Here is a 12,199-nt window from a genome sequence, read left to right on the forward strand (position 1 = left end):
CCAAAGAGTCGTGTTGCTTGATAGTGCAGCACTAAGTGGGTGGTAAACTCCATCTAAAACTAAATATAACCATGAGACCGATAGTAAACAAGTACCGTGAGGGAAAGTTGAAAAGAACTCTGAATAGAGAGTTAAATAGTACGTGAAACTGCTTAGAGGTTAAGCCCGATGAACCTGAATATCCGTTATGGAAAATTCATCATTAGAATTGTAATATTTAATTAATATTATAATAATAGTGTGCATTTTTTCCATATAAGGACATTGTAATCTATTAACATAATTAATTTATCAAAAAATTGTGAATTATTGATTATTTCAATTATAGTGCTTGCATTATAACATGATATAAATGTCATAAATTTGATAAAGTGCTGATAGATTTATATGAATACAGTGCGTTAATTTTTCGGAATTATATAATGGCATAATTTTCAATGATTTTTGTGTTTATTATATGCACTTGTATGATTAACAATGCGAAAGATTCAGGATACCTTCGGGACCCGTCTTGAAACACGGACCAAGGAGTCTAACATATGTGCAAGTTATTGGGATATAAACCTAATAGCGTAATTAACTTGACTATTAATGGGATTAGTTTTTTAGCTATTTATAGTTAATTAACACAATCCCGGGGCGCTCTATATAGTTATGTATAATGATATTTATATTATTTATACCTCTAACTGGAACGTACCTTGAGCATATATGCTGTGACCCGAAAGATGGTGAACTATACTTGATCAGGTTGAAGTCAGGGGAAACCCTGATGGAAGACCGAAACAGTTCTGACGTGCAAATCGATTGTCAGAATTGAGTATAGGGGCGAAAGACCAATCGAACCATCTAGTAGCTGGTTCCTTCCGAAGTTTCCCTCAGGATAGCTGGTGCATTTAACTGTTGTATAAAATAATCTTATCTGGTAAAGCGAATGATTAGAGGCCTTAGGGTCGAAACGATCTTAACCTATTCTCAAACTTTAAATGGGTAAGAACCTTAACTTTCTTGATATGAAGTTTAAGGTTATGATATAATGTGCCCAGTGGGCCACTTTTGGTAAGCAGAACTGGCGCTGTGGGATGAACCAAACGTAATGTTACGGTGCCCAAATTAACAACTCATACAGATACCATGAAAGGCGTTGGTTGCTTAAAACAGCAGGACGGTGATCATGGAAGTCGAAATCCGCTAAGGAGTGTGTAACAACTCACCTGCCGAAGCAACTAGCCCTTAAAATGGATGGCGCTTAAGTTGTATACCTATACATTACCGCTAAAGTAGATGATTTATGTTACTTGTAATATAAATTTTGAAACTTTAGTGAGTAGGAAGGTACAATGGTGTGCATAGAAGTGTTTGGCGTAAGCCTGCATGGAGCCGCCATTGGTACAGATCTTGGTGGTAGTAGCAAATAATCGAATGAGACCTTGGAGGACTGAAGTGGAGAAGGGTTTCGTGTGAACAGTGGTTGATCACGAGTTAGTCGGTCCTAAGTTCAAGGCGAAAGCCGAAAATTTTCAAGTATAGAAAAATCAAAATATATTTTGCATCATACCGATTTTTATACACTTGAATAATTTTGAACGAAAGGGAATACGGTTCCAATTCCGTAACCTGTTGAGTATCCGTTTGTTATTAAATATGGGCCTCGTGCTCATCCTGGCAACAGGAACGACCATAAAGAAGCCGTCGAGAGGTATCGGAAGAGTTTTCTTTTCTGTTTTATAGCCGTACTACCATGGAAGTCTTTCGCAGAGAGATATGGTAGATGGGCTAGAAGAGCATGACATATACTGTTGTGTCGATATTTTCTCCTCGGACCTTGAAAATTTATGGTGGGGATACGCAAACTTCTCAACAGGCCGTACCAATATCCGCAGCTGGTCTCCAAGGTGAAGAGTCTCTAGTCGATAGAATAATGTAGGTAAGGGAAGTCGGCAAATTAGATCCGTAACTTCGGGATAAGGATTGGCTCTGAAGATTGAGATAGTCGGGCTTGATTGGGAAACAATAACATGGTTTATGTGCTCGTTCTGGGTAAATAGGGTTTCTATCATTTATGGTAGATTCTTGTTCCCCGGATAGTTTAGTTACGTAGCCAATTGTGGAACTTTCTTGCTAAAATTTTTAAGAATACTAATTGGGCAACTGATTAGTTCTTTTAAATTATAACGATTATCAATTAACAATCAATTCAGAACTGGCACGGACTTGGGGAATCCGACTGTCTAATTAAAACAAAGCATTGTGATGGCCCTAGCGGGTGTTGACACAATGTGATTTCTGCCCAGTGCTCTGAATGTCAAAGTGAAGAAATTCAAGTAAGCGCGGGTCAACGGCGGGAGTAACTATGACTCTCTTAAGGTAGCCAAATGCCTCGTCATCTAATTAGTGACGCGCATGAATGGATTAACGAGATTCCTACTGTCCCTATCTACTCAGTACGAGTTCAGACTTGGGAACGAACGGACGTGTCTTTGCTGTCGCGGTTAAACAGAGATAACGGTACAATAAGTAACGGGATCTTGTTTACTTTCCAGCGCGTTTACAGTTGCGCTGTTTTACATCTGCTTTCGCATTTGCGTTCGCTGTGCGAAAACAGTAAATTTTTTCGTGTGCGTGTAAATCCCTTATCGGTACTTACGTGTGTGTGTGTGGAAAAAATCTATTTATAGATTGTCACTTGTTGTGATGCCGCCACGTAAGAAGAGGCCGGCGGAGCTTGAAGCGGAGGGGGCGCAGATGGTGTCGTCAGATGACGACACGTCGCAGTCCTCTGATGCAGCGAGCTTAGCTGAGGTAAGGAGGAGGGGTGTGCTGAGTAAGCAACAGTTGAGGAAGGCAGCTTCCGAGACGGCTGTAGACTCAGCCGGTAAGAATGTCGAAAGGCGGCGCGCGGAGGGTAATCTTGTGGTTACCCTCAGAGTGCCGAGAGAGAAAGGCGAAGTGTGCAATTCGGGTACGCCTAGTGTGAGTGCTGGTGTTCCCGCTGTGGAGGAGCCCATTGCTGCGTGTTCGGCGAGCAATGCGTTACCGTTGAGGCAGAGGGGAACGCCAATTGAAAAAATGAAAGCGATAAGCAAAGAGCTGGTAGAGTGTGCACTCGCTGAGTGTATGACGGGGTCACTGGTCGGTAGCATGTTAGGCTACGCGACGCAGTATGAGGAACTGCTGTTTTCGCTTATAGCGGAAAATGAGCGCCTCAAGGGGCGTTTGGAGGCTGTTCGCTTTAATGCGACCAATGAGCATGCTGGGCATGTGACAGCTGGCCAAACGCAAGTTCCGTCCGCAGCCGTGCACCGGGGGGGTCCCATGTCTGCCCCGGAGATGCCTCCACCAGTCGAGACCTGGTCCTTGGTCGTGCGCAGCAAAACTGCTGGTAAGACCGCCAAGGAGGTGGTTGATAAGGTAGTGAAGGAGGTAGGGCCTACCTTAGGTGTGCGCGTCCATGAGGTGAAACCTCTGCGGGATGGTGGAGCGATCATTCGCACACCATCTGTTGCCGAGCGGAGGAAGATTGCGGGGAACGCAAAATTCGGCGAAGTTGGTCTGGAAGTGAGTGTGAAAGAGAGACTGGGGCCGAAAGTGGTCGTGCAGGGCGTTCACGCTGTAATCTCGCCTGACGAGTTCATGTCTAAGCTATACGAGCTGAACCTCAAGGACAAGATGTCCAAAGAGGCCTTTACTAAAGGTGTCCGCATTGCGAGTAAGCCTTGGTCGCAAGAGGGTAGCGCAGCAGTGAATGTTGTTCTCGAGGGTGCTGGCCTGGCCATGCAAACCCTCTTGGATGTCGGACGCTGCTACGGGAAGTGGTTCTCATTTCGTGTGAGGAACTTTGACCCGGTAGTGGGTTGCTATCGTTGCCTTGGCTTCGACCATAAGGTAGCGGAATACCGGCTTAAGCAAGACGTCTGTCGTCGCTGCTGCCAAATGGGTCACCGTGTGGCTCAGTGCAGCAATGCACTGAACTGTCGCAATTGCGCATTCAAGGGTAGGCCGTCTGAGCATCTTATGATGTCTCCAGCTTGCCCTGTGTACAGTGCAATTGTGGCGCGGGCGAGTGCTAGACATTAATATGTCTAGCAGACTTCTTCAGTTGAACTGTCAGAAGTCATATGCAGTCATGTGCGATGTGGGTGGCATGATCGTGAGAAGAGGCAGCGTAGTTGCCCTGCTGCAGGAACCCTACGTGACAAATGGTTGCGTACGGGGATTGCCCGCGGGTATGCGAGTATTTCCTGACAAGAGGGCCAATTCTGCTGTCGTTGTGAATGATGTCAGTATCGAATGCACTGTTGTGAATTCGACTGACTGGGGTGTGTGTGTGAGCCTTAGTGGCAATTTTGGTAGGTTGTATGTAGCAAGCATATACTGTAAGTTCGGGGATCCCCTCGAACCGTATATCGCGTATATGGATGAGGTGCTACTACTGGCTAGTAGCGTTCCGTTCATCCTTGGTATTGACGCGAATGCACCGTCCCCTTTGTGGTTCAGCAAGATATCTAGATCATCTAGGTATTTGAACCGCTCTAGGGGTGAGGTGCTGGCCGAGTGGGCTGTGTCCCAGAATGTCCGGGTCGTTAACGAACCCAGCGAGTGGTACACGTTTGCGGGCCCGATGGGTCAGTGTGACATTGATGTCACTCTCGCGAATGTGGCAGCAACAAGTGTGTATGGTTTCCAATGGAGTGTACTGGGTGGACACGGTGTGAATGACCACAGTCCGATTGAGATTGTCATCGCTTACACTTCCACCATGCGTGAAGTGATGGGGGTAATCACTGGCGCACTTGTGGTGCGAATTGGCCCCTTCATGGGATTTTTGTGAGTGAAGCGGCAACGCAAGTTCCGCATAGCACTTTTAGTGCAATGAATGTTGATGAGCAGGTCGTGTGTGTGAATAGGTGGGTGACTTGTGCGAATGATCGCTTGTTTGAGAGGCACCGAAAGGTCAACCTCAAACGAGTGAAGTGGTGGTCGCATGAGTTGAGCGTTAAGCGTCGGTCGGTTCGGTCTCTAAGGAAGCGATTCCAAAGGGCCAGATCTGCCAATGCTGAGAACGCTGGCCAACTTAGGTTAGCTTACAGCCAGGGTATGAAAGAGTACAAGCAAATGCTTGTAAGAGTGAAAGAGAATGAATGGCTTTCCTTTTTGGAGCGCAATAAGGATCAGTGACCTCAGGGGTCGTGCTTATAAAGTTGTGAGAGGTAGGCGTAGGTAAGCGGATGTAAGTGGCCTCCGTGTCGGTGACATTCAGTTAACGGCATGGAGTGATTGTATGAATGTCTTACTGAATGAGTTCTTCCCTAGAGCGGATAATCAGAACTTACCACCGAGTGTGGTTAGTGATGTTGACCCACTCCTGGATAGTGAATTGGAGGTGGCTTTCTCGATGTTAAAGTCGAGGAAATCACCTGGTATGGATGGTTTTACTGGGGAAATGTGTAAGAGTGTCTGGAAGTCAATTCCAGACTATATGAATGTAATGTATGGAAAGTGTATGAATGAGGGATATTTCCCCAATGAGTGGAAGTGTGCAAGGGTGATTGTGCTTTTGAAGTCGCCCGATAGGGTCAGGAGCAATCCTCGTTCCTTTCGGGGCATCAGTCTCCTACCAGTGCTGGGTAAAGTGCTGGAAAGAGTCATGGTAGAAAGGCTCCAAGAGAGAGTGAGTAGCCAAATGTCAGATCGGCAATTTGGTTTTAGGAAGGGCAGATGTGTGGAAGATGCGTGGAGATTTGTAAGTGACTCCGTTGAGTCCAGCAACTCCAGGCATATTCTAGGCATCTTTGTTGATTTTAAAGGGGCGTTTGACTACCTGAGTTGGCCGAGTGTGTTGGAGAGGTTGAGCGAATGTGGCTGCCGGGAATTGGCTATTTGGGAGAGCTATTTCTCTGGCAGACGAGCGTGTGCTGTAGGTCGGAATGAAAGTGTAAGCCTGAATGTGGTTCGTGGCTGCCCGCAGGGTTCCATCTGTGGTCCATTTATATGGAACCTCATGATGGATACCTTGCTATGGCAGCTCGAGCGTGTATGCAAGTGCTGTGCGTATGCGGACGACCTGCTCATTCTGGTTGAGGGGCTTGCGAGTTGTGTATGAGTGCGGTCTCAGTGTTGGCGTCAGTCTGGCAATGGACAAGACCGTGACAATGCTGCTTAAGGGCAGATTGTCGCGTAGTCGACCCCCATTGGTTAGGCTAAATGGCGGCAGCCTGAGATATGTGACGGAGGTGAAATACCTCTGCATTGTGTTTGGCGAGAGGATGTGTTTCACTCCTCATATCGCATATGTGAAAGGGCGATTGCTCAGTGTGGTTGGACAAGTGCGTCGGATTTTGAGAAGTGACTGGGGCCTCAGCAGAACTGCTCGCACCGTATACGATGGTCTATTTGTTGCCTGTGCAACTTATGGATCGTCGGTATGGTGTAAAGTAGTTTCGACTGTTGTAGGCAGAAAGAATGTGCTGGCTTGCCAGCGTGTGATGTTGTTAGGATGTCTGCCTGTATGCCGCACTGTCTCCACGGAGGCAATGCAGGTATTGTTATTGGTGTTATTATTGTTGTCGAAGCCTGAGCTATAAGATCAAGAGGCGGTTGCCGTTGCTGCAGAGTGAATGGTTAGCGGATAGGGATGTGGAGAGTTTAGGGCTTAGTGAGTGCAAGAAATTGCTAAATGAGTGTGTTCTGTCTGACTGGCAGGTCAGATGGGATACTAGCGAGAATGGGAGGGTCACTCATAGGTTTATTCGGGAGGTCACATTTGCAGTTGACCGTCCAGACTTCAGACTTCACCTGAGTTTTGGATTTTTGTTGACGGGCCACGGGTCGCTGAATGCATTCTTGGATTCAAGACGACTTTGTGATAGCCCGGAATGCCCTTGTGGCTGGGTGGGAGAGACATGGGAACATGTCCTCTGTGAGTGCCCTTTGTATGCAGATCTGCGAGATCTAAGTGTGCTTGGGATAACGCGGGGTATTAGTGGGTATGACGTAAGTCAAGTGCTCTCCACTTGTGAAGGGGTAAGGAGAATGAGTGAGTTTGCACGGGCTGCATTTGCCAGACGACGTCTCATACGTGGAGAAGTTGGGTGAATGTCGAATGTCTGTTGGGGGTATGAATGTGGGGGTGTGTGAATGGATTGCTGAGTTGCGTTCGGGGGTCACTAGTCCCGGCTTTATGGAGCAAAACTGGAAGTATCCTTGTGGTACGAGTTCTGACCGGAGGACTGATCCGGTACCACGGGCGTTGGGGTGTTCAGGGGCGGTCTCGACCCTCGGATCTCAGCGCTGTTGTTGGGGATATCAGCTGCCCGCCTAGCGGTCTGAATTCGTTCAGTTATGAATGCCGCTGGTTGCGGAAGAGGAAGGAATAGGGCTCGCTCCCCACAGTGAGAAAACCATGTCCATAAAGCATGGCGTATACTGTTCCATCTGAGATTTGATGTTTACATCAATTCGCATTCTATTCCGTACAGTGATATCTTTCTTTCTTTTTGGGTCACCAACCCGTAACTGTTTTGGAGTTAAAATTGGGAGTACCCTACGGGTATGAGGCCTGACCGGAGGCTTGCTTTCCGGTACGACGGGTAATCAGGAGCCCGCGGAACATAGTTTCCGTCCTGGTTTTTGGTTGCGGCCCTTCGGGGACTTTCGTGGTGGCTGTGGTTTGACACCCAAATGCGGGTAGAGCTATTGACTCGGCGTGTTGTTGCGCTATACAACAGGGTGCCGTGACCCATAGAGCGGAAGTCGTTTTAGATAGGCGGCCCTCCAAACCAAGGTGGAAGTTCACGACCAAACAGTAGTGACTTCAAATTGGTACCTGCGGAATATTAGTTCCAATGGGGCGGTAATTGACGCTTAAATTAATTCCTGTACTTGGCACCGTGAGATTAAGCCATTCCGGCAGGTGCTCACGTTAAACCCATTGACTTTAATGTCCCTATCTACTATCTAGCGAAACCACAGCCAAGGGAACGGGCTTGGAATAATTAGCGGGGAAAGAAGACCCTTTTGAGCTTGACTCTAATCTGGCAGTGTAAGGAGACATAAGAGGTGTAGAATAAGTGGGAGATATTAGACTTCGGTTTGGTATCGACAATGAAATACCACTACTCTTATTGTTTCCTTACTTACTTGATTAAATGGAACGTGTATCATTTCCTAGCCATTATACGGATGTATTTATTATATCTTATGGTATTGGGTTTTGATGCAAGCTTCTTGATCAAAGTATCACGAGTTTGTTATATAATCGCAAACAAATTCTTTAATAAGAAAATGCATTTATGTATTTTTGATTTAAAAATTTGGTATAACTCCAATTACTCAGGTATGATCCAATTCAAGGACATTGCCAGGTAGGGAGTTTGACTGGGGCGGTACATCTCTCAAATAATAACGGAGGTGTCCCAAGGCCAGCTCAGTGCGGACAGAAACCACACATAGAGCAAAAGGGCAAATGCTGACTTGATCTCGGTGTTCAGTACACACAGGGACAGCAAAAGCTCGGCCTATCGATCCTTTTGGTTTAAAGAGTTTTTAACAAGAGGTGTCAGAAAAGTTACCATAGGGATAACTGGCTTGTGGCGGCCAAGCGTTCATAGCGACGTCGCTTTTTGATCCTTCGATGTCGGCTCTTCCTATCATTGTGAAGCAAAATTCACCAAGCGTTGGATTGTTCACCCATGCAAGGGAACGTGAGCTGGGTTTAGACCGTCGTGAGACAGGTTAGTTTTACCCTACTAATGACAAAACGTTGTTGCGACAGCATTCCTGCGTAGTACGAGAGGAACCGCAGGTACGGACCAATGGCACAATACTTGTTCGAGCGAACAGTGGTATGACGCTACGTCCGTTGGATTATGCCTGAACGCCTCTAAGGTCGTATCCGTGCTGGACTGCAATGATAAATAAGGGGCAATTTGCATTGTATGGCTTCTAAACCATTAAAAGTTTATAATTTATTTTATAAACGACAATGGATGTGATGCCAATGTTATTTGTAACATAGTAAATTGGGAGGATCTATGATCACCTGATGCCGTGCTAGTTACATATTTAAACATTATTTAATACAATGACAAAGCCTAGAATCAATTGTAAACGACTTTTGTAACAGGCAAGGTGTTGTAAGTGGTTGAGCAGCTGCCATACTGCGATCCACTGAAGCTTATCCTTTGCTTGATGATTCGAAAATGTTAATAAAACAACAAATATAAAATATAATATGTGTGTTATGGTTGTTAAACACCAACTAAAACATATATATATATATATATTGTATGAGTTGTTTAAAGGTGCCATATTTGTTAATTTACTTATGATATTTTATATATTTCTTTGTAAGTTGATAATGTGTGGACCGGACCTTAAGAAAATGTTATATACAAAAAGCTTTTTGATGATGCAATACAAAATTTATGTTATTTTATAAATAACATTCTTTTCAGAATAATTGAATTGTTATTGAAAGGAATAAAGAAATTAAATTGTTTTAAACAAAACAGAGAAAGAAGAACACACATTTTATTATATATATGAGTATATATATATATATATATATATATATATATATATGTATATATATATGATAACTGCGAAAGGCAATAGTAGAAAACACAAAAAAATAAATATATGAAATCATATTAAAAATATATTATAATTCAATCAATGGAGAACAGTAATATGCGAATGAAAAATTTACACTCTTAAACATAAATGTTATATTTAGTGTGAAATAGAAGTTTATATTTTATTTGATATTGCATAATAATAATAAACCGATTAATAAAATTTACACTCATGAGACTTGGAATTGTTATGAAATTCAATTCAGTGTTTTCCAATACAAAATGTCAAATAATATCATGAAACATATAAATTACATGTTAGATAATAACATATGACACAAACAATGTGATATAATAGAATTTAACATGTAAAATAAATGTTGGGTAATAACGTATGGAACAACTCTACTACAATAAAAAATGTTTGCTATAGACAAAATTATATATGGAAATCACATGATTGTGGAGTATTGTCTTGCCGGCAGCCGTCAATTATAGTTCAAATTATTAAATATTTAAGTTATTCGTGTGTTATATTTAAATTAATACATGAAGAATTAATAGTGAGTGGTTGCATTTGAAAAAAGTATCATTCTTAAGGAAATGGTGTTCAAAAACCTATATATGGAGTGGTGTCGCGCACGGCAAGTCATATGAGAAAAAGTAAAAGTAACAAAATAATATGACTGTGGAGTATTGTCTTGCCGGCATGGGTCATTTATTGGGCAAATTATGAAATGTTATGAAATTCAATTCAGTGTTTTCCAATACAAAATGTCAAATAATATCATGAAACATATAAATTACATGTTAGATAATAACATATGACACAAACAATGTGATATAATAGAATTTAACATGTAAAATAAATGTTGGGTAATAACGTATGGAACAACTCTACTACAATAAAAAATGTTTGCTATAGACAAAATTATATATGGAAATCACATGATTGTGGAGTATTGTCTTGCCGGCAGCCGTCAATTATAGTTCAAATTATTAAATATTTAAGTTATTCGTGTGTTATATTTAAATTAATACATGAAGAATTAATAGTGAGTGGTTGCATTTGAAAAAAAGTATCATTCTTAAGGAAATGGTGTTCAAAAACCTATATATGGAGTGGTGTCGCGCAAGGCAAGTCATATGAGAAAAAGTAAAAGTAACAAAATAATATGACTGTGGAGTATTGTCTTGCCGGCATGGGTCATTTATTGGGCAAATTATGAAATGTTATGAAATTCAATTCAGTGTTTTCCAATACAAAATGTCAAATAATATCATGAAACATATAAATTACATGTTAGATAATAACATATGACACAAACAATGTGATATAATAGAATTTAACATGTAAAATAAATGTTGGGTAATAACGTATGGAACAACTCTACTACAATAAAAAATGTTTGCTATAGACAAAATTATATATGGAAATCACATGATTGTGGAGTATTGTCTTGCCGGCAGCCGTCAATTATAGTTCAAATTATTAAATATTTAAGTTATTCGTGTGTTATATTTAAATTAATACATGAAGAATTAATAGTGAGTGGTTGCATTTGAAAAAGTATCATTCTTAAGGAAATGGTGTTCAAAAACCTATATATGGAGTGGTGTCGCGCAAGGCAAGTCATATGAGAAAAAGTAAAAGTAACAAAATAATATGACTGTGGAGTATTGTCTTGCCGGCATGGATAATTTATTGGGCAAATTATGAAAAAATGAAGTTAATCTTGTATTATATTTTATTTAATACATGAAGAATTAATGTTGGGTGGTAGCATTTGAAAAAAGTATCATGCTTAAAGAGATGGTGTTCAAAAACCTATATATGGAGTGGTGTCGCGCAAGGCAAGTCATATGAGAAAAAGTAAAAGTAACAAAATAATATGACTGTGGAGTATTGTCTTGCCGGCATGGATAATTTATTGGGCAAATTATGAAAAAATGAAGTTAATCTTGTATTATATTTAATTTAATACATGAAGAATTAATGTTGGGTGGTAGCATTTGAAAAAGTATCATGCTTAAAGAGATGGTGTTCAAAAACCTATATATGGAGTGGTGTCGCGCAAGGCAAGTCATATGAGAAAGAGTAAAAGTAACAAAATAATATGACTGTGGAGTATTGTCTTGCCGGCATGGATAATTTACTGGGCAAATTATGAAATAATGAAGTTAATCTTGTATTATATTTAATTTAATACATGAAGAATTAATGTTGGGTGGTAGCATTTGAAAAAAGTATCATGCTTAAAGAGATGGTGTTCAAAAACCTATATATGGAGTGGTGTCGCGCAAGGCAAGTCATATGAGAAAAAGTAAAAGTAACAAAATAATATGACTGTGGAGTATTGTCTTGCCGGCATGGATAATTTATTGGGCAAATTATGAAATAATGAAGTTAATCTTGTATTATATTTAATTTAATACATGAAGAATTAATGTTGGGTGGTAGCATTTGAAAAAAGTATCATGCTTAAAGAGATGGTGTTCAAAAACCTTTATATGGAGTGGTGTCGCGCAAGGCAAGTCATATGAGAAAGAGTAAAAGTAACAAAATAATATGACTGTGGAGTATTGTCTTGCCGGCATGGATAATTTATTGGGCAAATTATGAA

At 41.7% G+C, this 12,199-nt stretch overlaps 1 pseudogene; it reads left to right on the forward strand.

The window, feature by feature from the left end:
* The window catches only part of LOC122322768, a 9,468-nt pseudogene extending 270 nt beyond the window's left edge, over nt 1-9,198 (forward strand).
* Nucleotides 9,199-12,199: the final 3,001 nt, after the last annotated feature.

This window comes from Drosophila grimshawi, unplaced genomic scaffold, assembly GCF_018153295.1.
Source record: "Drosophila grimshawi isolate 15287-2541.00 unplaced genomic scaffold, ASM1815329v1 contig_659, whole genome shotgun sequence".
NCBI lineage: Eukaryota > Metazoa > Arthropoda > Insecta > Diptera > Drosophilidae > Drosophila > Drosophila grimshawi.